This window comes from Strix aluco, chromosome 1, assembly GCF_031877795.1.
Source record: "Strix aluco isolate bStrAlu1 chromosome 1, bStrAlu1.hap1, whole genome shotgun sequence".
NCBI lineage: Eukaryota > Metazoa > Chordata > Aves > Strigiformes > Strigidae > Strix > Strix aluco.
The window spans coordinates 155724269-155751682 of NC_133931.1; the positions used below are offsets into that span (position 1 = coordinate 155724269).

Here is a 27414-nt window from a genome sequence, read left to right on the forward strand (position 1 = left end):
AATAGGTTAAATATGTTATGGGGAAGGTATACAGATATGAAGGGGATCTGTAGCGGTAACGAAATACCCTCCCACATGGGACAAGAATTTGTAGTATCAGCGTATACCATTTAAAAGTTCAGAGTAGGAACGGGAACTATTTAACTGAATCAGTTGAAAATCACAGCAACTAAATAATTAATTTGGCACAAGTGTGTACAGGCTCCATCCCAACCCAGTTTTCACCGGTTATAGTGAGCTTTTGTTAAGTACTGAACTCTGTATTCACCTGTTTCTTTCCATGCATGGAAATGATGATAACTCACAGCACACAGAAATAGGACAGGGGCAACAGATGTCAAGTGCCAAAGGCCCCACTCCCCACTCCATTTTAGGAATATGTATAAAAAATATGGCTCAGTTCACCAGAGATGCAGAGCAGCTAATTAGCCACCTTAGTTCCACCAAACTATTTTAATTCAAATGCCTGAGTTCACATTTAAAAGCCTACCTTTAGTTAAGTGTACAAACCTCGGAAACATTGACTTTTGCTTTAGTGTTATAAACTACCCTCCAGGTCTACATTTTTACCACTTAGCTTCTGACAGGTTTCCATCTGCTGAGTTTCTATTATCGCTTTAGCATTTCATTTTTCATAATTATTTTCCAAAGCAAGGTGATCAATCTTTAATAGTACATTTGAATAAATATTCAATCAGCTCATGATACTTGAGATTATGCAGTTTAGGACATGATTTCTGGTAAGCATTTAATTCTTTCAAATCTTATTAAATTTTAATTAAAGACTATGGCTGAAAAATCAGGGTTTTATCCAGATGTGATTAAAAAGATCCTGAAAACAACTGCCTTTAAAACTGTAATCATGAAATATTTTTACAATTACTTTGTAAGGAGGGAGAAAGCAAAGCGTGTGTGTGCATGTCTGTATATGTGATCGTATTTGTGTGAAATGAGAGAATATTTAAACCCCCTGCCATGAGAACCCTGAATACATTATTTACTCATCCCTCAAAAAAATCACATATCCTGGTAAATAGGAAGTTAGTCACTCCAGAGAGGAACATGAGGAACCATACTGTGAGGTGTATTTAAAATGAAACAAAATGTTTTCAGCTGTTTCTATTATAGACCTGTTTCCATTACAGTACTATTTGTATCTTGGGCAAAAGTAATTTAAATGGGTGAAGCAGAACTGGAAACAGTACTTGGCATTATTATTTGAAATCAAATAATTTAACCTGCCTGCTGGCTTTATCCATGACTCTGTTATTTAAACTTTGAACAAAACCACAAATCTGTATTTTTTCTTTCAAAAATGTTGCGAAGTTACCTCCATCCAGATCTCCCTTAGACTTCAAGCAATTACAGACACCACAGAAATAAGGTATGTCCTTGTGAAAATCCCACAACCCTTTGCCTTGAGATTCCAAGCATGCCAAGTTCAATCAAGAAAATTAACAGAGAATAATGATTTCTCCATTTCCAATTAGATCTTCAAAAAGCAGCAGCATTAAAAAAAAAAAAAGGGAGGGGGGGCGTGGGGCAGGGAAGGACCATCTCTGCTGCTATCCACCAGTGTGAGGTCTGCTGACTGGAGCAGGAAGAAATGAACATTAAAGCTGGGCACCATTCACCTGGCTTCTCAAAGAAGCTAGTAGACAAGAACCAGCTAAATTGGCTCAGCTCATGATTTTAAGCTTCACCCATCTGAAATTCCCGTTCTGGAAGTTAAAGCCCTCTAGAAGCTAGGACTAGCTTCTGAAAGACCAAGCTGAAAAACCTCCCCCCACACCTCAGAAAGACTATGATCAAGAGATAAAGCAGGCCAGAGAACGCTGATTGCAGTCATCCATCCAGAGAGATTATTGAACACAGCAGGTTTTTCAGGATGTCCTAAAAATTCATGTATTAGCACCACAGTGCCTTGACAAAGGCTCTACTAGAAACAAAGAGGAAAAGAAAAGCTGAAAGAAATGTCTGATCGCCTGTTAACCTCTCCATGATGCAGCACAGGAAAAAGTCTTTGTGACTTATGCATGACTATATAATTTACTGTTCAAGGAGTTTTGCAAACATTATACTTAGAACTGAAAGAAAAAATTTGAGCTGCACATTTTCCTGTGAACAAAGGGACAAAAGTTTTCTGACACCTGGGTGATAACTTACATTGGTTTCTAGTTATGCTAAAATTACTATCAGCCGCTTCTCACCTGAAAATTTTATTAAATAACCTTTCCTGAGGCCCCATATTGCCATCCAAATATATATTTCCCACTGCCTTTCCTAATGTTTTCAGTCTTTAACTGTAGCCCTTCAAGGCACTTTCCTCTTGTACAATAAAAGCCTCTCTGAAAGCCTTCAAATACTGTACAAATGACCTAGGATTAAAAATAAGTAAAGCTGCTAAACATACCTATCAAATCCATGACATGCAAATTCAAACAAACCTAAACTTAAGCAGATGAACAAATGCACACCAATCTGTGTGAAACATTCACTGGATCATTCAGATGGTGCCTTTACACTACAGAATATTGCCCTCTGGACTTCACACATAAAAAGGAATGCTATTAAAAATTCAAAGGGAAGCTAGGTTTGTTTTTGCCAGCTTATGAATTTGTTGAAAAAGTGACCTTTTAGCTCAGTTTCCCAGAGGTGTGAACATTTTTTTCATAGTGTTGATATATGTGCCAATTTAGAGTAAGTTAGACACAGTAGGTGTTTCTAGAAATATTAAAGCCTCAGAGCTTGGTTGGACAGACATTTGAAAACAGATTGCTGAAGGACAAAGGGACATTGCTAGTTCTTCCTCTAGAAATGCTCCCTCTTTAAATCTTTATTTTTTAAATTATATATCAATATTGACATCAGACTGTCAAAGAAATAATGGAATTAAAGTATCATATTGGTTTCAATACTAAGTATCTTAAATAATTTTTTCTTCCATGATGTGCTTATAGTGCCTAGACCTACTGTGTAACAAACTACTTGTAAAATAATCAGAAGTCAGTCATTTATTTTAGTTTAGGTAAGTTTTCTCAAATATCTGTTTACCTTGGCAGTAATTTTCAAGGGGGAAAATGTGACGTTTTGACAGCAATATTAGTGAGGCAAACTATGCTACCGAGTCCTACAGACTTATATTCTCCTACTGAACCGTGAAGACCATTAGTATTAATACAAGCTACACACATACACTTCCCTCCACACATCAATACAGCTCCACTGTCAGGGAAAGAAAAGCCATCACGAAGGAGCGCAGTGCCTATGTTTTCACATGCGTTTCCTGGAGGTCAATGTCTTCAGAACACTAATAGGCTGAAGACTTACGCATAGAGCCGTAGCCTGACTTTCTGGAGCATCCAGAGAAAGTCAGCTTCTGAGGATGGTTTGTTAACTCAGCTCAAATTTGATAAAAACACCTTTCAAAACAGATACAGACTGTAGGAAGCAACTTCTAGTTGCATAATCTTGTCCATGAGCATCTATTACATAAAAAACCCAAAAGACTTAAAAGCAGACTCCAGATTTGCCCTTTATGTACTTTCCAAATAACTTTATGTATCAGACATTGTGCCTAAATCTTTTCTTCAGTGTTTCTTCTTTTGGGTTTTATCAGGATTCAAACGAAGATTCGTATCTCAGTATTTCCCGTATGCGTATAAAAAAGACCAAAATCTATGTCAAAAAGAGGTCAACCCACACCAATGTTTCTGTCATTCATTATCCAGATATAGGGCAAGAGCACACTATACACTAGAAATGTAGGTCAAAGACTCATCACCACACATGCTAACAAAATAAACCACAATGATGTTCCATTTACACAGTTTAATCTTTCTTTCAAAAAAGCAAATAAGGGACAAGAGACAGTCTGGGATTTAAATCTGCACAACTAAGTAACTTATTATGCAGGATTCTGGAAGCATGGTGTACTTTAGGAAAGGAATTAAACGTTAAGTAAGAGGACTCAGCAATACCCAAAATGGGTATTGTTCATGTTGGAGTGAAGAAAGGGATGTGATTTCTCCTTGCTGATCATATGCAGGAGATGAACTTTGTAAAACAATCTGGTGAAGAACTATGAAGCCCAACAATAAAAGAGCTTTGTCCAAACACTACAAGTAACGAACATATAGTAAATATTATCTGCATATTGAAAAGTACATATGAAAAATGTTTCTATAAATAAATTTTACAGAGGCGGTGGAACATGCTTCTTTATCCTTTTATCCTCATTTGTGATTGAGCAAGTGGGTATTGAAAGTAAAAATAGGCACTTTTCAGCTCTAACCAGGCAAAAGCTCATCTCTCAGTTCTGCTATTACAGTGCCCATGGCAACATATTTACCGGTACACAGGCAGATTAGTGATTAACCTAGGAAAACGTTAGCTTACTGTAATGCGTGACATGTTTTCACAGAGATGTGAAAACTCATTGTCCCAAGAAAATACTACAGAGGATGTACAGGTCTGTTGTTAATGTATATACATGTACACTACTGCACATACATGTAGACTCAGTACACACTTCCATTTGAACGTTCATTCATGCAGTATGCTTGCTTGTACTATCAATGGACAATATTTGTATTTTTTTTTAATTGGCAATTTAGACATTCCCTTTAATTGTGAGAGTTTGACTTAAAATTAATCACAATGAAAATTATCCACTTTTTTCTCTTTTAGTTATTCTGATCTCACCATCATAAACTAAGAGCAACTTCAGTGACTTAAAAAAGAAACATAATGCTGAAAAAACCAATGACATTAATTTAAAATCTAATAACTGCTCTGCACTAGTGTAGGCACATATATTGCAGACAGGCTTTTAAGATTCTTTAGGTAACTACATCCAGCACAGAGGATCGCTTTCTATCTTTTAATTTAATTTAATGCTCTTGCCCAACATTTCTGAGGCTCCCATCAACCTTACTGTTGTAATTCCAAATGACCTCTGATACAGCTATTATGATAACACTGCATCCAACACTGATGGCTCTGTATTGTTGACTAACATCTACTAGAAAACACAAACACATCTCCTAAAAAAAAAAAAAAGAAGATAAAAAAGACCTCAGAGAAGTCTGCAACTACCCATGAATATACTGAGACAAGCAGGTGGCTAGCCCATGTAAACAGTCCACATCTTCTACTACAGAATTATTAGAATCAGTACCAGCTGAAGTTTTGACTGGCTGCTGGGAATGTTTTGATGTTGCTTTCTTTGAACACATAACTCTTGCCTCTCTTCCCCCAGGTCAGGTTTAAGAAAAAAGACTACAATAACAGTACAATGAAAATGTCATGAACTGTACTTCAAATGAGAGAGCAACGGTAGCTCACAGGTCACTAAAGTACAAGGTCACTAGTACAAAGCAGTGAAAAACTGACATCACATTTTACTACACTCTTACAGGATGCCCTTCTTTCCCCTCCTCCTTCTCTGAGCAGACACAAATTGGTATTTTATTCCTGTGTTGAATTTGTGACATGAGAAATGAGGTTTCAAAATAGAGAGTGGACTCTGATTTCAGGGACAGCTTGAGATTAAGTATTTATATTAAAACAACACATTTACATAACATGAGAGAGAAAAATCTAACAAAACGCTTGAAATGTATTCAGGATTGAAACCTTTAGCACATCATATTCAGATCAGCTTGCAGTTTGCATACCTCATCACACGCATCTAGCTGTGAAAGATGAAGAATGCAGCATCTAAACTGACAAAGGTCTGGAGAAGCCGACAGGGATGGCAGTAGGACACAGGTATCTTAATGTCAGTAGGAGTTGTGTGGGGCTCAGTTACAACCACAATAGGCAACAGCGCACACACACACGGTGCAAGCTTGTGACCTGTCCTTGTATTTGTGAATTTATTGACCTCCAACTCAGAAGCCAAGATTCTTTCTGCCAAGATTCTTGCAGCAAAACAAGGTAGAATTTTAGTATGGAAAAAGAACAGCTTTGGACAGAGCAATGTAGTTTCTTCTACAAAATACATATGAGATTCCTTACTCAATACTTAAAAATGCTTTAAAAAAAATGAAGGCAATAGATATGCAGCCTTTCCAGAAATAGCGAGCATCTAGCTCCTTCAGCCCAGTGACATTCTGTAATTCAGACAGGAGACTCCTCTTGACAACTTATCCCCTACTACTTATGAATTATCTAGTTTGTATAGTACTTACTTTGAATAACAGTTAAAGTAATGCAAATTATCTCAAAAAATTCTAAGGTATTTGCATGGTCCTTTTCACAGCCCTGTTTTTTCATGTTCTTCTCCCATAAAAGATTCTTGGTCTATCTTGGGAAAAATCCTTTCTCGTTTGGCAACTCACATTTTTTCCAAAATTGAGACAGAATCGCATCAAGTTTGAATTTTATGTAAGCACATAACTCTTGATTTATACTTTTTGTTGATCAAATTGTCTTTTCCTGTAATGATTTAAAACTTGGGCAGAAACAGGACAAATGAACTGATCTAGGCTCCATCCAGGCAAGCACTTAAAAGGTGCTGTTAACTGCAAGCACCAGGAGGAACTCTGCTGAAAACCGTGGGCCAGATCTCCTGCAGGGTTCACAGCAAGTTCAGGAGGAGAACTGGAATCCAGCTCACACCACCCAAACTTAAAGTCCACAAAATGAAAACATAAATTAAAAAAACCCAACAACGTAACCAACTATTTCCACTGGTCCAGATCTGTTCTTTTAAATTTTTTTTGCCATTTTATTTATGTAAGCTAACTGTAAAAAAAACCCAAAACACCCCAAACCCAATCAAACCAAACAAAAAAGCCTGAAGCCATCACACAAGACAAAATGACAAGTAAAAGCTGCCCAATCCCTGATGCAGATGCAGCTATAACGACAGAGGAACTTTCATTGTCTGGATTGATTGTGTAACAACACAGAAATTACACAGAAAACCAGCAGAAAAATGCCTTCAAATGGCATACGCTGTGTCTGCCCCAGGAGATACACAGCTCTGCTACTGATGAGCCCTTGGAGCGAACCTGCACCACGGGAAAACATTTTTATGGAACTCAAGATTATGAAGTCTATCTAAGATGTTCCTTTAAAAAGCAATTCCAGATATTATGCCTGTAAATCAGCATTTTTGTTAATGAGACAGTGGTTGCACTGGCTGACTCTACTGTCTGAAAATCATAATCCTGAGATTTAGACTGCCCTCAAATGGGTCGTACAAGCCAAAACCTAATCACGACAATTTTAAGCGTTTGCCTATTTGGCTGGCATTTATTTATAAGTCACCTCCAGCTGCTAGGGATTTTTGGCAAAACCTCCATTTGCATGTAAAGCTTCCCAAAAGGTAGCACCAGGTTTTACTCTTCAACTCTAACCTCTGCCTGTTACTCCCCATGGTGTACAAACTCATAAGCTTTCCTTCAAGGCCCCCATGGTCTCCTGGACCTCTGTAAACTACTCCTGGGAGCTGTATTAAATTACCTGATACAGACTGAGCAAGAGAGACAGGTTCTTGCTGGCTTTTGGTGTGTGGAATATACAGCATTCGCTATAGTTACTCTCTGCACTTGTTCATTTATTCTTCATGTTTTGGCAGGTTTTTCTTTCAAATTATTTCTGTTGGGCTCTTAATCTTCATCTCTACTTGCCAAAGAAAATGGTGAACAAGGCACGTAGCTCTCAGCAGGAGCAGAAGCAACACTCAGAACGAGAAGAACAGCAAAGCTGACAGCTGTGCTTTTCTGCACTGAGCACAGTGGGTAAATCAATACCCCGGCAGCCCTGCTGCCATCTGTGGAGTTTCTGGAGCAGACGGGTTATTTATAGAAACTTGTTTGCACAAAGCCAATATTTACCTGTCGGTGCTGTCAAAATTTGCAATCCATCTTTGCTGTTACCCTGCTGTTTTTCATGTCAATAGTGGAATTTTCCAAAGAAAATACTGTAATATTCCCCCCCCCGCCCCCCCCAGCATTCCCTTCCTGCAAGGGTCGGTTACGTTAATTGTTGCAGCAGGAATGCATCTGGTTTCCATGGGGCCTTGGGGATCCTCCAGAATGCTGGAAAGCTAAAGGGATGTCAAACCTAAAGAGCCCATTTCTCTGTCTTGTTCCAGCAGCAGCAGCATGGTATTTCCCTGCCAAGGCCAAGCGGAGATTTAGTGTTACAAAAAACCAATCATCCCCACACCCCAAAACAACAAAAAGGTTTCCTTTTTGAAAATTTGGCTGCCGCTGTTACTGTTGTAACTGTAGCCATTATTTTCAATCAGGGGAGAAGTTTTAACATGAAATTTCAGTGTATTTGCCTTTAAAAGTGAACTCAAATTCTACGGCTAAGTCTCAGCAATGAAACGCATGGGTGATGTCAAGCCTGGCTCCTTGCAGGCTGACATCCACATCACCAAACTACAGGCATGCCTGAATGAGACGAGAAGGAGGAACCAACCTCTGGTTTCTGTCCCAGTTTCTTCAGATCAGAGGCTGTACTGGGCAGCTAGTACAGTGCAAAGTAGTGGGACTGGCTTCTGCCTGTACCTTTGGCTGGCTACTCAGAGGCTGCTACTCCCTAGGACTATTCTCACAGGGCTTTCAATGGCCAATTTTCTGACAATATGACTTCTTTAGTAATCAGAGATTAAGTCCTATTGAAAATGGCAATCAAACCCAGCATCATAAATCTGTACCACTTTCTGTTATGACTAACGCAAGAGTGTAACTGCTGTCGTACTGAGAGGCTCAGGTTTGAAACCATCTCCTGAGAGCGCCCTGGGTTCAACTCCCAGAGAGCTATCAGCTCCCAGTAGGTCAGCACCCTGTCACATCACTGGCTAGCAATCTGCGCATCCTGCAAGCTCATGGGACAAGGCTGGAGAAAACAGAGCAGGGCTTAAAGCAGGAACAGTAGAAGCATTTTTCAATAAATGGTTTAAAGAATGGAATTATTCTGTCAGATGAGGAATGCATTCTCTGATCTGTACAGCAAATACCAACGGAAGTAGGACATCGCTTAAATACATGCCAATCTAGGAGCCATCTAAGTGATGAGGGGAATAGGTGAATGAGGACACTGAAGAGCAGCAGAAAGTGTTTTAGATTAGTTTTTGTTTGTTTTAGTATTAATTACCAAGCCCTATGACTTAAACAGCTTCCTAGCCTTTGGCTAGGAAACAGAGTAAAGCCAGAAAATGGAACAAGGAAATTTCTCACTCTTGTTTTCTCCACTGAGACTTACAAAAAGGATCCTCTTCATATAATGTGGTTTCAGATGGTTTTTGAATATTGTTTAAAGAGCATGTCAAAACCACAACAAAGTAATTCCTCCTTTTAGATAAGGTCTACAAACTCCCCCCAGGGTAAGTATTAGACAGCCTGCAGGAAAACTGCTTGTTAGACAAATGGAAACACAGATGTGACTTTCATCTGGTGTGCAAAGCAGGGATGTTACATGCAAGGCAGATACCCAATTATCAAAAGTAACATTTTTAACACAGATATTCCACCAAAACAAAAGGCTCCTAGATATTTTTTAATTTTTTTTTGGCAGGAAGAATTTTCTGGTCTTGTCTCCTGCACTAGGAGTCCATTTTTATGCTTTACAACTGACAACAAAAACGTTGATAGCTGATAATGCTCAGGATCTCACAGGATCAATCTACTGGTGATAAAGGCTCATATTTACACTATATCCACAACTGCTTAATTTTTCTTTCCTTTAAAACATACATCTGGAGCATACTCTAGGGCTCAAAGTTCTTTTGCACTCAGAGCAGTCCATTGCCAGAACATGGTACTTTTCATTCCACTTCATTATTAATCAAGTTTTATATTTGCAATATCAATTCTTCTGTTGTGTTTTGCCAGATTAGGTCTAGCTACCACTGTGCTATTGCTCCATGTTGATCAGATGAATGTTTGTCCTATCCTATCAGAAAGCAAACAGTGCCCCTATCCCAAGCTGGTGAAGCCATGCCTCATTTGTTAAGCTTTGACAGAGGTCGGAGCAATCAGAACACTCCTTAAAAAGAAGAGGAACCTCTTGGAAATAGTAATGAGAAAATACAGGCTGAGTTTAAGTACTAGACTGGAGTTTGACATGTTCATGGATACCCAGAAATTCTGCTGAAGTACAGGTGGCACGATATTAGCAATTTGCTCTACTTGAATAAAGGGGAGTCAAAAACTTGGCAAGGACCATAGTCTGGATACTACCTGAAGGTTCTTTCCTCACTTAAAATACCAAAAAATAACTGAAAGAAGGCTATCCTTTTAATTTATGTACTGTGGCAACATTTAGGTTGCATAGATCTAATTGCTGACTGCCACAGGTGCTTTTGTATGACCTTGAACACATAATTTGATCCTTCCATGCATTTATTCTCCTTTTATCTTACTCCCCAGCACTGAAGACTAGCAACTATTACATCTAAGAGACTGGACAGGAAACGCCAATGCTACAGGTAGTATTAGTATCTCTCTGTGTTCATTGATGGGCCTTGCTCACACACTCAGGGTTTAAACCTCTGCCACTCTGGGCTAGGAGAACAAGATCCAGCAGGGCAACTGAAAGTGTTGGGTGCTTTTGCTTTCTTCTGCATTACCTAGGAACTTCATCTAAGAAATGCAATTTTCAGATACAAGATTATTTCGCTTAAGAAATGAAATCCTGAGATAAGCAGTCCCCTTGATCTATATTATGGCACATTATACAGGCCACTCGGTTCTCCATGTAGATCTACACAGCATAAAGGGCATTGGACGTTGTGTCCTGAAGCATGCAACAAGACAGATGCAAGAGAAATTTAATGGTCTCCTCTGCTCTAATGTCTATTACTGAGTTGCAGGGATGGGACCTGGATGACCCAAGTGATCCTTTTCAGTTCAATGTTCATTAGTCTTTTCCTTTCTTGTGCCTGATTTAAAAGAAAAAAAGGAAAAAAGCTGATTGCAGCCTTCAGCATACTTATGTGATTAGGATAATGAGGAAGAGACCATTTTATAAAGCAGTTCACAGATTCTTTCTTTCTTTCAAATTTCAGAATACAGCTGGTTTCAACCTCCCAGCTGGCAAAGAGGGGACTCCTTACCATAAGTACTCTGCTTAATCTGGGGACTTCTCAATCAGACACAGCTGAAGTAGTGGCATGATTATAGGCCTCGGTCAAGTGCCGCAATACAAGATGATTTATATTAATCAGCATTCTCTAGAATCAGTGCAAAACAAATCCAACACAACTACAGACCTTGAAAGAAGTCTTTCTTAGCTCACCACTCTTTCCTTTGCCTGAAAATACCCTCTGGACAGATGGTAGCCAAGTAATCAAACATTTACAGTAGCAAAGGACCAGTACACAGCCTGGCCATCAGAAACATCACTGGTACCTGTCAATAAGCACCTCCTGTAAGTTCCCTTTTGGTGTTCACAGGTTGGTTTTGACCATAACGAAAACTTAACCTTTCTCAAATTTCAGTACAATGGTGCTCTCAATACCCCTGGAGAGTTTCAAGTTGTCAGAAGTCGTCCATTGTTGTCCATTACAAATAAACCCTGTCTGTCTCTGCTGTTAATGAACACTGAAATGAAATGCTTATGCTAAGACAGATGTGCTAAGTCTTCTGATTTGCGAAGGAATAAACTAATATACACAGGCTATTTTAAATCCAGCTTAAACCCCAATTCACAGACAATTTAGAGGGTTAAAGAAGAAAAAGGGGAGGGGAAGGGTAGAATTGGCTGGCTCCACCTAGCTTCATGGCACTGAGGTATAAAAGCCAAATGCTTTCTTGCTCTGCTCTCATAAGGGCAACTTCCCTCTCTCTCAATGTTATTTTGCTTTTGATGCCTTCACAGCAAAGCACCGCCCTTTGCTTGGCCACTATGTGGTACCTGCACACTGGCATGATAGAAAGAAGGATGTGGGAATAAAAGATAAGTGAGGTATAAAAGTGTGTCAAAGGAAGAAAAGGAAGAGGAAAGTTACTACAGTCAAAATTCTTCGGAACAATGGGGCAACTTTGGACCAGATTCCAATCTGTCACTCACACTGGATAAAGCCAGATTTTGGACCTAAAACTGGTACTATTAGGGGACAGTGATGTATTTAAGCGTTAAAAGAAAAGCATCTGTTTTCAAACCTTTTAAGAATCTAATATGTATCAGCTGGAACAGGCATTTCAGTCTATCTGCCCTAGATCAAATTCCAGATGACTGTATGGTTTAATGCCTTGTTTTCACTGTCAGCAAACAAGACTCTGCCTTACTGGCCAAATGCAAGCAATACCTATGGCTCCAGAAACACAAGCAACAGCCTGCAGGAATCCAAACTGTCCTTCACTACATAAACATTGCCCCCATCGGCTCTATCAGAACAGGAGTCTTTTTTGCTCACAAACATGATCAGGGTCATTAAGTTCCCCTCATTAGCAGCTTTTTCCACTACGTCTCTGCACAGGCGTGGATAGGCTGAGAGGCCAGGCACTGGAACCTCCTTTATTCTGTGCAGGAAAGCATGTAAGCCTGGGGAATGGAGAGGGTATTTTTAATTAATCCAGCATAAACAAAACTGCCTGACAACATAGTGAAGAATAGAAGCTCAGCCTTCTGTAGGTCAAACCCAACGGCTACATTCGTACCTCGGGGCAACTTCATTATCCTCAGCTGAGCTGCACAAGGGATTAATTTAACCCTCAGAAAAGGGTCAAGAGAAACTGGGAGAGGAACAGAACAACCCATTAATAAGAGCTATAAGGATACATGTTCATAGAGGTTAGTTCAAATTCCTCCTATCACTTGCTGGTTTTAGTGCAAGTGGGTACATATAGTAACATTACCATTTCTATTCTGCTCTGTCTGCTGTTGTCAGAGCCCTTTCTTCTATTATATATTCTCAAATGACTTTTAATTTAAATCATTTATATTCTCAAAACCTGTAAGAACTGCTTAAGTACTCTAAGGCTTGTTCACCTGTCTACTTTAATTTTTTCTTTTGCTTTCTTTTAACAAATTCTTAAAATGTATCTGTAAATTGAAGAACAATTATTTTTTTTTTATGAAGCTGCTGTTTTATAGCTAATTGTTTCAGTTGTGGGCTGCAAGCAGTGTTCACAGCCGAGAAAGAGAACGTTGTCAGGTTCTAAATGTGACTGTGTACCTTAGGTGTAAAATTGGGCAGTAGCCCATTATTGTATCAGCTGCCACTATCAAGCTAGAAAAAGAAAAAAGGGGGTGGAGAGGCAAAGCATTAACAGCAGAAACATCCTAGAACTCAGCATTTTTTTTATACTCAGGGGCACATTTTTGGTAGCTTATTCTTATATTTCCAATGTCTTCTTCCTTGAAGGTGATTGTTATTTGGCCAACACGGTGAAGGTGCTACATTTTCTTTTATTTGTTTTGATGAACTAAAGCATCCAAATGTAACTGGAAGCACTGGAAAATGTAAATGATACAGAAATTACTCAAATACTTTTCCCAATCCCAACACTTTTAGAAGGAAGGTAGAGAAGATCTCTGTAACAGACACCTAATTGAAGGTGGCCTACCTACTGTCTCTAAAACCATTAGTATGTTCTCTCTCTCTTCTTCCCTCCCTCTCCTTTTCTTGAGAGTTCCCTCATTCCTCCCTCCCCAAGAAGCCAGTCTGCAAACCTTCCCATGACACAGCAGGCCTACATCTTGTTCTGAGAAAGGATACATGCACAGGAGGAGGACACACTGGTTCTGGTCATGGTGCAGGATCACCCCAATCATGCACCAGTGAAGCAGCCCATGACCTTGAGCTTTTACTTGACCCAACATTGCTCAATCAACAACCAAACTGGCATCACTGGTCTATTCTAAATCTTAACAGTGCCCAGCTATGGCCTATCATATATATTCACACACATTATAAAGTATACTTATTCACATTTTAGCTCTTTCAAACCCAAGTTTGGCTCTAACACTGACAAAATTGACTTTTGAAGAAAGATAGCCCTCATTTGGACCCAGTGAGCCAGAAATAAGTATAACTGAATATCAGGAACAATTTCAGTGTTAGCACCTATCACTGGTTATTCTTGCTTCTCTACAAAACCACTTTCGTGAAAGGAAATTTCACATCTCCTTTAAGAAACTAGAATCGTAGTGCTTTAACTACAAAAGCGTCCTTGGTTAACAAAATGGGTCTACATCTGTAAACTTTATTGCAGGCCCTTTGCAAGGAAATCTTAACCCTACAGGCTCAAGTCTATTTTTGCTTGCTCTGAACCGCAGCACTGAATCTTCAGTATGTCTTATACCTGCAACATCCCATTCGGCAGGACAGTGTTATTGCTCAGGTGTGTCAGAGGTGGAAAGCCAGGGAGCAAGAGCGAAGTTCTCTTGCTTGGTTCAAGGTGGCACAACAAATCTGTGGTAGATGAAGGAACTGAAGCAGACTGTGTCAGTCTGACTTAGTCAACAACCACACCATGAGACAGTGGTTTCTCCTTTGCTACTTCTCAGAGACAGCATGCAGCCAAATACAAAGAATATCTTCTTGTTCAAAGTTGGTCTTGGTATTTCCATTCTGGATATGGCATGAATGTTCTCTCTTCCCTTCACAACACAGACTGACAGCTACAAAAAATCTTGGCTTACAGTTCTGCTTTTCCCACTGTTCACTCTTCTTTGCCCTCAAACACTGCAAGGACTTGGCACCCTGCTTTTCTCTCTTGGATTTGAGTGCTTTCTGGCTATCATTCTGCTCTGGTAACACGCAGAGGAACTTTGATTCACCTTTCCAGAGCTTTAGAGACAAGTCCCCTTACTAGTTTTCCTGGTTTTAATTAAGTACACTGAAGATCTCCAGAAAAGATGACCTTCTTGCCACTCTACATGACGTAAGAGAGCAGCAGTTATGTATGTTAATTTAGCATATATCTAATAGGTAGCTAGCTTGCTAGCTAGTATCATGTGTGTCTCTGCAGCTTGTTCCTATGATACGCTTGGAGAGCAGCTTCTGGGTGAAAATTATTTTGGTCAATATAGATTATTATGCCTCTCTAATAGTAAACTGGAGCAAACCTGAGTGCCCATCGATGTCAATGAAAAGCCACTGGATGGCATCTATAAACAACTACAGCCCAATACTGACACTGTCGAAAACAGGATGCTGGCTTTATAGCATTATCCTGGTATTTTGGCTTCTAAATTCCTTTATGTTAGGAATGAATCTCTAAAATAAAACTGAGAGGAAAGTAAGGTGGTATGATTTAGTATGTTGAAAAAGATCCACCTAATTCTGAAGGTTCATTAACAGCATTTGGGGGAGGAAGGTGTTGCACAGCAATATGCCTAAGAACTGGCTCGCCTTCTTGTTCTTTCTAACAGCAATCTAGAACACATAGGGTAGGATTATCTGCACCAGAGCCAGCTACTGTTGTAGCCAGCTCATGCTGATATTTCAAAGAAATCTTTGATGGTTACCATGAGGTATTCTCTCTTATTTACCCCGTGGCAAGGCAAGCCTTACTAAAGCAAAGCACTCAGGGGAAGAGTGGACTGCCAGATCAGTGAGCAAAGTGAACGGCCTGTACAGGAAAGCTCTTTTTCATGATGCTAACTGAAGTTTTGCCAGAGGTGGGATTCCTAAGCAGGGATGATTTTCATCATTGCTGCAGGAAGGCCATCCTCAAAAGACCCAAAGAAAAGAATGACATCTAAGCATTATGCTGAAACCAACTACTAGACCCGTCAAAGTCATTTAAAAGAAAATCTAACAACACTTAGCTGGCTGCTAGGTTAAGCCACTTGCTATTTAAAGACCAGAAAGTTCAGTGTAGCTCTTGATGAGACCAACAAAACTGACTGCAGGGGGTTTGGATTATCATGTTTAGAAATCAGTGGTTAAGGATCCCAAATTACCACAGGATTAAGAGCAGAGCAGACAGAATCTCACTCAAGTGATCAATTGCTGCTGTCAAACACACACAGTTTAATCTTCCTTTCTATCAAACCTGAAAATACACATAAAACAGCAGAAATCTGCTCTTTTTCTTCCTTTTCAAACTTATACCTTTTTATGGGTAAAATATTTGCAGAACTCAACTCCTCCTCAAGGCTAATATCAGCAGGAAAATAATTTGAATGGTATGTAACATCTTTAGGCTGTTGTACAGCCTTGTTTCACTTATACACTTGGCAGTATGGTATATACATTAATTTAGCTACCTTTTTTCTGAAGATGCCTTTTAAGTCTGCCTAGAATCACAGGAAAAATAAAAATAACCTGGCAATACAGAGATCTGCACGTTCTACAGAAATTTACATTTCCAGTGATAAGCCCATGAATTGTATTAGTAAGAAGTCTTCTAGGACTACAGGTCAAACCAAAAGGTAAAGTATTCCTAGAGTATTTACAGCATCTATACACACAGAACAAACCACTTTTCTTCTTACATCAGCAATGCCAAGCACCCTGGCTAACTCCCCCTATTACATAAACCTGGATTTTCTAATAATTTTTAATTTGATGCATGCATACTAGTGTCATATTAAAAAACCCTTCTGTCCCCAAGATCAAGAGACTCAGCTTTCCTAAGAAACCTCATATGCTTTTCAAAGTAGCTCGCATCATGTTTGGATAGCACTTGCATATTGGAGTAATCCCACTGAAATCCGTACAATGGCTCCTGTGACTAGTTCTGCTTAGCACAACAGAGAACTACAGGATTTGTTATTAAGCAACCTCTTCCTAGATATAAGTTAAATGCACTTTGGTTAATTATCTCCTCTCTTTCTCACATACACAGAGAAAACTGAAGAAACAGAAAACTATATTGGAAAAACTGTAACAAAGACATTATTTTTTTAAATATATACAATAATGTAGCAGCTCCTTTCTAGCCATTCTATCAAGACTTTTACCAGTCCACTGCAGAGTTAAAATAAATGTAAAATGCTACAGCCAGAATTAAAGAGCTAAGCACTCACAGCAGGGCTTGATTATCAACCTATCATGATCTAAAATGCACACGTCTACTTCTGCTGAGTCAATGTGGTTTTAAAAATAGTGGGGTTTTTTTTAAAAAAATAAAGATTCCCTACATCTTTAAGGCTGTTAGGGTTAGCATGGACTATTTATAGGCATCAATGAGAAGGAGGAAGCCTTACTCTGCTCTCCTACTGTTCACTGCTGGTAAGAGGAGCTTGCAGGTTTTCAGCAAAATCTCTGCCATCTCTTGACAAAACTGGAATTATCAACAGGGCACAATTGAATGGCAGCAAGATAAATCATTGCTATTACAGAATGACTTGGAATGATGAAACAATTTGACTGACTGTGCTGCTGGACTGTAGCAGCCAACTTGGCTTCAAGTACTTTCTTTTTCTTTCTCCCTGCATCCTGAGAGCAAAGCAAGTAACAAGCTGTTACCCCTGGTGGAACAAACATTGTTTTTTATATATCAGAAATCAAAGTTGTTGCTTGTTTTGCAACTGACTCACATAGAGCTCTTTGACATCTTTCATTTTCTTTAGGAGAACATGCCTTTCGACTGACTTCACAGTACAATTTGACCACTTCACTCCAGAAGGAAGACACCTCCTTCATTCTGGGGACCAGCCTGACACTGATGGGAGTTTTAGCACTTGTTTCAACACAGCCAAGGTTTCACCTTCTGCATTGATGTTCCTTTTGCACCCTAAGTACAGTGTTCGTTATAAGCAATGAATACTACTGAGGAGGCTGGAATTGCAAAGTAAAACCCTGTGCTCTGCACCAGAACTCACACACAACCTGCTGCGTTTACCTTTCACGGGTGCCACAGACAGATGCTCCAAATGGGCTGTGGCATCAGAGATGCACAATACCCTCGTTAGGTTACACGGGTTGCCAGCATTAATGATGGCAATGACGAGGACACCAGAGCAAGGGCATGATCTGAAAGGATCTGGATTCAGGCCCAGGTGTCTGCCTGTGCAAGAGATTGTGATGAAATGGGCACGTTTCTTTCCAATCACACAAACTACACACTGCGATTATCTTTTGGCAGCCCATTATTGCAAACTGCAACAACATCTGGGATTTTGGTGCAATAAAGCCTTTAAATCATAGCTCAGGAAAATTTTTAGAGCAAGCAGCAACTGAGTTCTGGTGTTTAAGTTTAAAATCTTATAATTAGCTGCAGGGCTTTCCTATACTTTTCACATTACAAATCTGTCATGTATCTCTCTGGAAAAAAATAGTTTCATTCAATTACCAATACCCAGTAACAGTTAAAAGAATTAGAAAGGTGACTATTTCCTCCTTAGTTGAAACCTGATAGCAAAGTGCTTTATAATCCAAAAAATCTGACACACATTCAGCAATTGTTTGTCTTACCAAATCAATATAAACGCTAATGCTTAGATCTAAGGCCTGAAACACTTGATATTCACTCCACCAAAAAAATTCTTGGTCAAAAGTTTTTAGCTTCTACCTTAAATATATAATAAAAATTCAAAGCCTTGAAATTCGCTGGGCTATAACCTTTAGAAGTGAAAACTGTTATTGTGATTGGTACAAAGTTCAGTCTGGAGTAGAGGCCCATGACTTTTGAATGATGGAAATCCTGCATGCAAAGGTGGGCTGATATATAATTTCATGCATGAGCAAGCAGAACTTATTTTGAGATTTCTGTACCATTAGAAATGAGCATAGTTCCACTTGCAATTGAAAATGGGACTTAAGACATTCTAAGCATAACCCCAAAACATTGTGTTGCTGCTTGAGATAGGGTGATAATTTGAACAGGGGATTTTGAAAGGTAAATTGAGAAGTGAGAACAAAGGAATTTATTTGTGAAACAACTGTGACTAGACTTTCTACTTTTCTATTAAATATTTAACTGGGTTGTAATAGCATTTAAAGGCAGAAAAATTCAAGACCAACTATTAACATATAAATATAATCCAACTTCTTATTGCAGTTACAAAGCATCAGAGGTATTTCTAATTCAAGCCTTTGCCTATTTACTCCATGCACCAAAGCAGCTAGTGGTGTAGAAGTGAGAGGTTTCACGGACATCATGTACCTCTGCTGCTGTAGCTGTTTCAAAGCATGACCCCGCACCTACAATAAAGAGTCTCATGCCAGGGAGCTTCCCCTTTCTGAAAACTGAGTGGGGCTTCTGTCAGCCAAATGGCTTAATTCCATAGTGAATATGGGGAGGCAGGGAGGAGAAAGTCCCTTGTGAAGGCGCAGAGAGAGTCAGGAGTGAAGACTGGCTGATCTACAGTCCTTGTGTTGAATACAGGGATCGTGAATTAGTTTTCTTGCAGAGCAAGGTTCTTCCAGTCACAACGTTCCTCAGCATCATGCTGTATTATCAGATGCAGAGGTGATAACCTTGTGGCGGTGACAAAAAACTAGGACATGCTTCCCTTGGAGCAGGTTCAGGGCAGTAGCTCCAGCACATTCTGGCACGTCCCAGCTAGCTGAAAGCCAAGGGCTCTGCTGTGGCTTTGTTGTGCTGAGGCAAGGGCACAACGCAGTAAAATGCACACCTTGACTCCCCTGTGCCTTATGCCCCTGATCTACACAGAGGGCAGACAGACTCTGCAAAGCCACTCTGCTGCTTTCACATGGGACAGCAGTAGATGAACAGAGCTGCATTTCTCACTCTGCAGGTACTTACCGGGACAGTCATGGCAGTCCTTCAGGAAGTATTCACTGGAGCTGGGACAAATCTGTGACAACTAACACCTTTGTCAGAGAAGGGTGGAAACTGGGAAAGACACCACACCGTGATGAGGGGCTCCAAAGGCAGCATAAAATAACACCATCCTTTGCAGTGGCTTCTGTTAGGCACCAGGTAGAAAACCCAGTCTAAAGTTAGAACCTTATTAACTTTCGCAGCAAAGCACTTGCAGAGCTATATTTGTAGGGATCTAGAAAATCTATTTTTGTTTATGTTTTCAAGTCTGTTTAATTACCTTGGTGAAGCTAACAAATAAAGAAACGTTCTGCTGCTTCTGAACAGAAGAGCTGCAGCTAATCCTGAAAGTCTTCCCTTCGTTTCCAAGATCCGTGGGCATCTCTTTTATAATGTGAATTCATTCAAATCTTTCCACCATTTCCCCCACTTTTTTTTTTTTTTTCTTAAATCCATTTCATTCTCACAAGTGTCAGAATACAGTGGCAGCTTTGATCTTACTGGAGATAACCACGTGTGGGTAGATTCTTTTTCTTGAAACGCAGACTGGGAGTGGATCCAGAGGTCAAGCTAGAAGGTTACATATATTTGAAAACCTAATTTAAAAGAAAATCCCTTTGTGTGGCTTCTAATACACCTTTGGATATGAATCTTGAAATAGCTGTGAAAGCTGCTCGCTGTATCATGATGTTCCACGTCTTAAGAAAATTGAAGTTCAAAGAGAAGGGAAGACTAAGAGAGTTGGGTTTGTAGCTATAGAACAAGCACTTTCTTTGCCACATCAAAAGCACTGATAAAAGCAGTCCACCAATTCAGGATAAGAGTATATTATTTGATGTATTAATTTGACAGTGTGCTAGCATTAATACAAAGATCTCCTTTTTCACCCCATTACAAGATTGATTTTGTGCATTACAGAGGAGTTTAAAACGCCCAAACTACAGCTAATCAAAGTTCTAGTTTATATGAAGGTCATGTGTGTCCTCTGAGGTCTGACTTTCACATGTTTTTTTGAAACCACTAAATTCTTAAGTAGCAAAACCTGCCAGAATTTGTGTAAAGTCCACAAAAAAGGGATCTATGCCTCACAGACTTTTCAAAATGCTGAAGATTTATTTCCATACATATGGGTTCTGCAAGTTACTGATACCTAGGATGCAAATCAATATTTTAATTTTCAGAAGGAATGTCATGACCCTTACTGTATTGGAACTTTGCGTGAGGTATGTATGCAGATGATGCTACACTTGGAAGAATAAGTATGGAAGACAAAACACTGTCCAGTTACATGGCTGCCGGTTCTTGATAAAGAACTCAAAACTGAGTCCCCCTGATACAAAGCCAATCTTTCTTCCCATCATGCGTCTCCTCACAAGGGCATGTCCTTAAGAGGGGCTGTAGTTCCTAATGATGGGGGTGTGTGAGCGCTTCTGTTTCTTAACTGGAGGGCAAAACATATGGAGTGAAAGAACATAGGGCAGAGCAGAAGGAATTTTGCTCCACTAGAGTAGGGGAGGATCCAGATGCTCCAAGAGAAGTACCAGTGATACCATCTCAAGAGAAAGGGAGTTAATAAAAAATTCTGCTTGTGGCTATCACTGCTGCTGTTCCCACCTTTCTGAAGGAGCAGCTGGTATGGTAGGATATTAATTTATTACAGTACTCTAGTTCTCTGGAAGACATCAAGTCAAAATGTAGAAAGACATATATATAATTTCTTGCTTTTACATTTTTGCAAATAAGAACAGTAAAAAACGGTGGTTTGTGGTTGTGTTTTTTCCAAGAGACAAAATAAATGAGCACCATGAAAGCAGCACACTCGGACGGGGGCAGACATGCTTCTAGGGGCCTGAGCTGGGCTAAACTCTAATTGCAAATGATAACATACATGAAGTAGTGACATGCAATTCCTCTTTACAAGACCACTCCTGAACGCCTGCCAAAAATCCCTCTGTATGCCACTTAGTGCTTCAAGACAATGGAAGAATAATGACAGGTCTGTAAAATCTGCTGGAATTGACAGTTCTTATTGTTCTGAAAACTTTTTGTGACGCACAGGAGTTTTCAGATTAGCACTGCACAATGTTGAACAAAATGGGTGTCAAGCAAATCAATGGGCTTTTCACGATTCACTCGTCTTTGTTTTACTGCTGTCCCATTTTTATTCTGTGCTTGGTGTTGCTTTGTTGTGTGCACTTGCCATCTGAGATGCGAGTGTGCATGTACTGAATGGGGAGCAAGAGCTTTCTGTGACTTGGCATGATGCCCTATGTAAGCCAAGTCCTAGCATGGAGTAACTTTTCCTAAAAATGTTTTTTTTCCAGACACAGAAATAAGGAACTGTTCTCATTTGAGCAGTTAGTCTCACTTGGAGTTATAACTGTCTGCAATTCATTTGGATGTAAACACAACACCTCTAGAGTATTTGGTTTGTAGTTTCTGTAAAAGTTGTACCTACTTACTGGAATAATGGGGTGAAAACAAAAATACAGCTGAGGCAAAACTGAAGACTGGTGGCTGTAGCATATGTTTACCTAGAACATGGATGACCAAAATGTTTTTATTGAAACTGAAGGAGGGTTAAGATCCAGGGAAAGAATGAAGTATGCAAATTTAGTATCTCTGGACACACATAAAGCCTCCCTTCTGGATTTCTGTTCTACGCTTCCAGTACAGACTAACATATGGGAACGAGGCTCTGTGAGCAGACGAAGGATAACCCATTAAGTTTAAAGCCCATGGAAACAAATCAAAACCTGTGGAATGCCCATTCCACCCAGGTTTTCAACATTACTGTTGCTGAGGCAAATAGAGAGGAAAAATAACCTGCTGCCTTTGTAAAAATCTTGCTCTTCCAAGAAAAACGTAAGCATGAGACTGAAGATCGGATCAATGTCTGGTGGCTTCTCGTGTAAGTCAATGGAGGTATGCCAATTTGGTCTGGCACCAAGCATTTTAGAAGACATATGAGCCCATCGAACGAAGTGTTTTCCAATGCAACCAATTAAAGCTACCCCAAGATAGCATTTTTCAGTTTCTGCATCCTTCCAACTGCTGCCAGCATGCCACAGCTCTCACTGAAGCCTACTCACTCCTCTGTTGCTGGAACTCTTATAGCCTGGGAATCTGAAACGCCTCTCCCACATAGATCATCCCCAAGCACTAACGACAAGCAACTGTTCTCTGCACCATCAGGTCAAAAATCTAATGCAAGCATGGCTTTGACTGCAGCACGACTTTTTCTACCTCAGGCACCACTGTGGTTTGAAGCCCTCAGACAGACTGATCCAATGCACTATCCAAAGCTTAGCAGTTATAGGCTGTCTCTCACCCTCCCCGTCCCCCTCCTTTTATCTGCTAATGCACAGGGATAGACAAGCAAACAAATCCCTTCAAACAAGGTTATGGGAGATATAGGAACTCTATCAGTCACACAGTATTTGCCTAATGCTAGTGACTAAACTTGAGAGGTTTACGTTGTTTGAACTATACCCCTGGAGCGCTAACAAGAACTAAAATATCATCTTAAGAGTTGCAGTGACCTTAAAAGACAATGTTCTCCTAGGCTTTCACATTATCAATCAGAAAATAAAGCAGAAGGTAGTAGGTATAGAATTAAAAAACCCAAAAGGTGCAATGGAGCTTCGTTTTGATGTATCCCAAAGGTATTCAGAATGACCAGCCTGAAGCCAGGAACAAACCATGGCCAGCTGTGCAAGAGTCCAAGTTCTCCCTCAGCTTTTTATGGAATATCTCAGCCTAGATCAAAGCATCCACCTCCAAGATGGGGTGTGGGCACACCTCTTTGCCTAGACTGCCATACGTGATGGGATTTTCAGCTTCATCAGTGCTAAGTGAATACAAATGAATGATACAAGCCCCTGGGGAACGCAATACAGGAGCTAAATATCTGCTTCGTTTAAAAGATTTCATTCTTGGCAATTGCATTGCTGCTAAACAAAAATAAGTATTGCAATACTTATTTTTTATCTCTTTTTTGCATAGATTAGGAAAATTAAGTTGTTTTTCAGACCAGTGCCATAGGATGCCCGAGGCCATTATTTCAATAAAAGGTGACACAAGCATCCCTGTGAAACACAGGGAAAAGTGACTTACATCTATGTCTTCAGAAAAGGCAATAATTCAAGCTTAATGAGGGGTCTTCTTACATTTATGACACATCAGTTTAAACACTCAAAAGTACACAGAGGAGCTTAATATAGCCTTCACCAACAGATGTGCTCACTGTATTGATACACTGAATTCTATGTTCTGTATTTTTCTAATTTATTTTGATCAAACAGTTCTTGAAAACACTGACAATTCTTTTCAGCATCAACTCTGAGGCGACGCTGATTCCTTTAACTGAAGGGATAAGCTCCACGGACACACCTTCCTGCCACAACTTGCAAGGCAGTATCTCAAAAGCAAACCTGACCAGTTAAGCCATATCTAAAAAAAACCCCATAAAATCACACTCAGCCTGAGATTCCCAGGCAGCAATGTGACTTCCCAGCAGCTCCCAACACTGGGAAAGAAAGTTGTGCGTTTAGTCCTAAAATGAACACAAGACACCAAAAATGGATCCCTAAAAAAGCAGCCAGCTTCATATGATGTTTGCACCTAGTTTGGTTACTACAAAATTCCTGATACAGCTCGGGCAGAGAGTAAAGATACAGGAAGTTTTTTTCTAAATCTTTTTGTTCCTATTTCTGTCCTTTCTCCTATGTATTTTCACAAACCAGATAAGATGACTACAGCCTCTGAGAGGGTTAAGCAGAGAGTCATCCTAGAGCTCCGTGCAGCAAAGCTCACAGTCTAACAGCAAATACCTGATAAAACATGAACAATGCTGAGCTGAATTCATGGCTGGTGCAACTCAAGCAACCCCAGAGGGTTACAGAGGGACAGATTTGCACACACCCCTCCTCCCCCTTCTAAATATACCGTTTCTCCTTTACAGAATCAAAAGCAGAGTCCCGACAGGCAAAGGAATCAACTTCTAACTCATGCCCCGCAATGGTGAAAAGGAAACTCTCTACACTTTTCATGTACTCACCTGTTTTATCGAACAGGAAAGCTTTTGAATTAAACGTTTTTTAAAAGCCTCCTCCAAAGAAGAAATGAATTTTTAAAAAAGAATGTAAAGGGCAGGAAAAGCAATGATTCTCTGTGCTGAACACAGTGATGAATGATGAGCAACTCGTGTTTTCTTGGCTTAGGATCTGAACTAGTGTTTGACAAACCACTGTAATAACATGCCTGTTATTATTACACTGACATCACAAATGCTGGTGGCTACATATGGGCACCGTGGACTTTTGTGCCTGCAATATTCTGCTCCATGTGCTTTGCTTTCCTTTTCAAACACCTAGGCGTTCTGAAATGCCTCGGAGAACAGAGCATCCTTTCACATACTAATCTTAATTAGGCTAAACAACTACCCAAAGCAATGCAAACAGCTAACTAGTTTGTCCAATGCCTGAAACCATTAGGAAGAACACATCTCGCTACATGCGAAACAAAACCGAGAAATTCTTCGCGCTATTTGCAGTTGTTACTAATTTGCTTTTCCCATTCCTTGATACCATTTATTCATCCGTACCGGGGCTGAAATAGCAGGATGAAGTACACTGATTTACTTACAGAGATCCCGTAGCTCCATCGTTCCCGATGACAAATTCGCCTCCCACACGACAGTGAGCGAATGACTTAATGCTGCTTTTTGCGGAAGGCACAATGCGCGCGAGCGGCAGATGGTCTCCGACGAAGCTCTCTAACGAGATCCGTCCTCAGCATAGCCATGTGAGAGGAGCAGACCCCCTCCTTCGCACACCTTTGCCTGCTCCCCGGTCCCCGCGCCGCCGGGGCGAGTGTGTAGCTTTGCTTATGTTGCGGGTACCCGACGGCCCGTCGGGCTCCCATTGGCACGGCTGGACGACGGCAGCCAATCGCAGCCCGCTCCCGTTTCGGGGAAACTCCTGCCTATTTATTTAGCATCTTGGGAGACCATATTTCCGAGGAAGAGCGCCGCTCCCCTAGTACCCTACCATCAGAACGGGGAGGGGAAATACATAAATCAGAGCTCCCCATCTCTGGGTCTCCCCCTCTCCGCCTGCTGGCTTCTTCCCAGGGCCCGGCGCTCGCCCGGGAGCGAGGCAGCGCCGGTGGGGACCCGGCGCCCGCGTCCACCTTGGCGGGGGCCGCGGGGGAGCGTGCAGGAGCTCCACAATTACTCGCTCCATCGCCATGGAAACAGCCTGGATGCAGCGGGCTGGATTTGTGTAGCACATCTGCTGCCAGGCTCATAATCAACTGCAATCTCATCTTTTTTTCCTCTGCTCTCACTGCTTATTTGATTGCGAGTTTGCTTTCTCTTTTCATACACGCTGGGAAAGTACATGCAGAGCTGTGCACACGTTGACTTTCTCCCTGCACAAACACACTGTGTTTTGCATATGTATATGAACATACATACATGAGAAGCATTCACTTGCACGCATGCATTTGCTCAGGAATTGCACTCCCTTTGTACTTAAGTAATACACATTACTTGTATTTCAAGTTTGAGTAAATGGACCAGCACAAGACAAGACTACTGTATGGGCTGTCAAAATACTAGATTTCACTTCCTAGTTCCACAAATTGCATCTGTCCAAAATGGGGTCAAAATCTGACACAACTATTATGAAATTTCCTAAGCAATCTGCTGTTTTGCTAGTGGGCTTCCAAAATTATATCTGGCACCCACAGAAGGTGACCCTAATTTTACTCTGGATGTTCCCTCTTCTGCCCAGGGCCTGATGAAACATACCGCCAGGAAAATTCATGCACAAAAGGGTTATTACCCATGGATATAAATCTCTGTCCTATCTTCTGACAATAGAAGAAAGGAGGGATGACTAGGTCAGAAGAGAAAAATGAAGCAACATTTGAGAGTGAGAAATGATTCACAGGCCAGCAATCAAGTCAGCAAAAGGACTTGGCAGTTGAGGGTAATTTCTCGCTGCTCCTTAGACTTTCTCTGGGACACTTGAAAAAAATCGTTCATTCACTCCATACTAAAAGTCCAAAACAGGGACAATACCTAAATGCATCCATTTATACTACAAAGACAAGCTCAGACAAACTATACGACACTGACATACCATTATAATGGTGGTAAAGAAGAATTTCAGATGGAAAAAAGGTGGATACATTCCTTTTTCATGGACACTTATTTTAATTTATTTAACTAAAAGAAAAATAAAAAATGAAGGCCCTTCTGAAAAAAAAAAATATCCTGTATTGCTCTAATAACAGAAGTCCACTGCATTAGCCATAATAAATAGCGGAGTTTTAAAAGGCATCGTGAAAGAGCCCTGCAGGTAGATTCTCAGATTCTCTCCTTGCATAATCTCCTTGCAGAAGATTCTCTCCTTGTATAATAAATATTCTTTTAAGTATTTATTATTTAAGAATAATAAATATTCTTTTAATTTAACACTTCTTGTTAAATGTCTTCTACCTGGGCCTAATCCAGAGTCCAGGAAGGTCTTTGAAGCCCACTGGTCTAGTGCTCAAGAGCAAGGCCAAGAAGAGAGAGCTACACCAGGAGATCTGGCTTTTCAGGACACCTGTCACTCGATTATCATTTCTGACATAGAAATGAGCTTTTAAAAGAACTGTATTTTTTAATGACTCAGGATGCCATAAGGATTCACTCCTTGCAATGCTGTACTTCTGCTTTTTCATTTTCCTTTAGAGTAGCACCATCTCCTACTTCCTG

The 27414-nt window shown here is 40.2% G+C and overlaps 1 protein-coding gene across 3 annotated transcripts in view; it reads right to left on the reverse strand.

Annotated features, from left to right (window-relative positions):
* The window catches only part of ELMO1 (engulfment and cell motility 1), a 308650-nt gene that overhangs the window by 58048 nt on the left and 223188 nt on the right, over positions 1–27414 (reverse strand). Inside the window, exon 1 of one of the 3 annotated variants that reach the window (XM_074841565.1) lies at positions 25293–25528. The exons of the other annotated variants lie outside the window; for them this stretch is intronic. The gene's annotated coding sequence lies outside the window, so the exon portion shown is untranslated. Of the gene's footprint in view, positions 1–25292; positions 25529–27414 lie in introns of those variants that run through there. 3 annotated transcript variants of the gene reach the window in all.